Source organism: Primulina huaijiensis, chromosome 9 (genome assembly GCF_012295235.1).
Source record: "Primulina huaijiensis isolate GDHJ02 chromosome 9, ASM1229523v2, whole genome shotgun sequence".
Classification (NCBI taxonomy): domain Eukaryota; kingdom Viridiplantae; phylum Streptophyta; class Magnoliopsida; order Lamiales; family Gesneriaceae; genus Primulina; species Primulina huaijiensis.
This window is the reverse complement of record NC_133314.1, coordinates 15,053,077-15,056,751: the sequence shown is the minus strand read 5'-3', so window position 1 is coordinate 15,056,751 and position 3,675 is coordinate 15,053,077.

Genomic DNA, 3,675 nt, shown 5'->3' with positions numbered 1-3,675 from the left:
TAGCCGAGTTGCCAAAACGTTTGTATTTTTGTTGAAAAACCAACACCGATAAAATTTACGTCTCGGCGTATAAAATCACCTCAAAACCCCATATTTTCAAAAATAAGAAAAAGCATCACCCTTAATTTAAATAATTAGAAACAATTATTTAATAAAAATATTTTCTATTTTTCAGCCCTCAGTCTCCGTTCCTCGATCGCAACTCGAATAACCTTTAAAAATACATTTTTAATGCAACCATGTAGAAAAATATATTTTAAACATGTAAAAATGCACAAAATAATTAATTCATGCAATTAAAATATTTAATTAAAATACAAGAGAATTTAATAATTGCATGCATGAGGTTTGCGTGGACCTTTAAATTTCGGGGCGTTACAGAATAGGACCCTTAAAGAGACCGCTAGAAAAATGCCCGCTGATTCAAGAATTTCTCTGAAATTTTGGGATGAAGCAGTGAACATTGCATGCTATACTAAGAATAGATCAATGATTAAGAAGAAACAGAACAAGACATCATTTGAGATCAAGCATGTCAAGCAACCCGTGATATCATATTTCAAAATTTTTTGTTGCAAAAATCATCTGACTGTATTTGATGCTAAGACAGATGAGGGTATATTTCTTTGTTACTCTTCAATCAGTAAAGCTTATCATGTGTTCAACATAAAAACTATATATCTTGAAGAATCTGTGCATATTGTATTTGATGAAACAACGACGACTGATCCGTCAACTGATCCAACTAAACTAATCGAACGATTTGAAGAAATCAATTTGGAGAAATGGAAGTGAAGGGGAAATCTACAAAAGAACATTCTAGTCTCCATAACATGATATGTTTGACGAACCAATTAGACAAAATGATGTTTTAGTTGACCAGCCTGTTGACACACAAATAAATGATGAGATCCCAACTGATGCCAACCAGACTGATGTCAACTCAACTGAGAAAAACCCAACTAAAATCGACCGAACTGATTCAGTTCTACCCAACCACATTGATGAACCTTACTACAGATAGAACAAGAGTCATCCACCTGGATTGGTAATAGGTAACCCAACTGCCCCTATTAGAACCAGAAGGAATATGATCATTCAACTATTATATGCCACATTTATTTCTAATATTGAACATAAAAATATTGATGAAACCTTAACTGACAGTATATAGATTGATGCTATGAAAGAAGAGCTCAATCAATTTACTAGAAATCATGTCTAGAACTTATTTCCAAGACCTTTTTACCAATCAATTATAGTTACAAGATTGGTGTTCAAGAACAAGGTAAATGAAAATGGAACCATAATAAGGAAAAAGACAAGACTAGTTGCCCTAAGGATTTAGCCAAGAAGAAGTAATCGACTATGATGAAACATATGCAACCGGTGTCTAGACTGGAAGCCATCCACATATTTCTTGCTTATACCCTTACATTTATTTCAAAGTCTATCAGATAGATGTAAAGAGTTCATTCTTGAACAGACATCTACAAGAAAAGGTCTATGTTGAACAACCACCATGTTTTATAAACCATTTATTTCCTAACTATGTTTATTACCTAAACAAAGCTTTATATAGTTTAAAGCAGCCTCCAAGAGCCTGGTATGAAACATTGTCTAAATTTTTAATTGAACATGATTTTGTGTTAAGAATTGTTGATCATACTCTATTTAAATTTACCAAAGGATAGCATACTTTATTAGTACAAATTTATGTCGATGATATTATTTTTCGGTCAATTAAACGCAAACTACACGAAAATTTTGCTAAATGGATGCATGACAAGTTTGAGATGAATATGATATGTGAACTAACATTCTTTCTTGGCTTGCAAGTGAAAAAATTGGATAATGGTACTTGCATCAGTCAAACCAATTATAGAAAGGAACTGCTCTAGAAATTTGGCATGAAAACATGTTTTGTAACAGCAACCTCTATGCATTCATCAGTTAAACTAGAAAAAAATGAAGGGGGAATATCAGTTGAGGTGACTGTGTATTGCGGATTAATAAGTTCTTTATTATACCTAACTGTCAGTCGACCTAATATTGTATTTGTTGTCTGAACACATTCTTAAATATCTGAAAGGCACACAAAATATGGGCCTTGGTAAGCTAAAAGATTTTTCTTCAATTTAGATGGATATTCACATGCAAAATATGTAGGATGCAAGCTTGATCGAAGAGTACTAATGGAGCATGTCTGTTCCTAAGAGATATTCTGATCTCATGGTTCAACAAAAAACAGACTTCTACGTCAACATCTACAACTGAAGCAATATACTTAGTTGCAAGAAGTTGTTATGCTCAATTACTCTGGATTCAACAATAGCTGAGATACTATGAGATCATTGCACAAGAGTCATCAATCTTCTGTGATAATACAAGCACCATAGCAGTCACCTACAATCCGATTCTACACTCTAAGACCAAACATATTGATGTCACACATCATTTCATCAGAGATCATGCATTGAAAAAGGACAGAAAGCTGGAATATGTCTTAACTGAACAACAAGCAGCAGATATATTCACCAAATCACTTTCTGAGTTTTTATCTTTAGAAATGTTTTAGGACTCATTGATTTATCTTAATATCTTATTTAGGAGGAATTTGCGTTTCTGTAATCAACTGATAAGAAAAAAATTAGTTACCCTTAAACTCAACTGAATGTCAGTTTAGTATCTCAACCAAACTGAGACAGTGCTCTTTTGAGACAATTGGTCTTATCATCTAGTCGACTGAATTCTTAACTCATTTTAAGTTCAATATATGTTGACGTTTGACACTATCCATATCAAGGATTAACATCTACTAATTCAAATTCTTCTGTTGCCATGTGTCAGAAGGAATTTGAAAAAGTCACAGTACATATGTTCAGCCTAGACTCTTTACAATCTTCTTATTTTGCAATCTCTCATAATTCTACTTTCATTCGTTTGTGTGATTTTCAAAAACACTTTTAAATCTCTCAATATTGTAAAATGGTTGCACCCGCAACACCTGCTTAAATAATGAACTCTCTTGCAGTGGATTTCGATTCTATCTATGCCATGGGAGACGCTTCATTTACAGAAGATTTCAAGGCCCTTAAGTCATCTGGACTCAAATATTTTCTGAGCTCTTTACAGGACATATATATTCCTAGGATGCTAAATATCTATGAAAAAGGGAATGTGGCCAATGATGGAAGCTATTATTCATTATCGGAGGAAATGAAATCATCCTCGACGAGGGTTTCTTCGCAAAGCTCTTTCAATTTCCCTTTAATGGTCTAACCAACTTCTCTTCTATTGAGGCCACATACATCAAAGAAATGCTTAGTTTCTTCTTTGCCTCTGAGAAAGCAATCAAGACCTTTACCCCTAAAAAAGAAATGAAACTGTAATATCAAATACTGTGATATTGTGGCAAAATCGTTATTGTCTAAGGCAGGATCTTTTGTTGCAATTACATTGTAAAAATTTCAAGTTATGACTATAATAATTAAAAGAATTAAGGTGAACTGATCCTCCATACTATTCAACATTTTGAAAGCCACGGTTCAGTCTACCAAACAGTCCTTTGGCTTTGCGATTCCTTTGAGTCGTCTAATAGAGGAAACCGAGGTTTTTTTAAGTGAATCACAAATTTTGCATAAAACTAGACTATTGGATGCATCATCAATCATG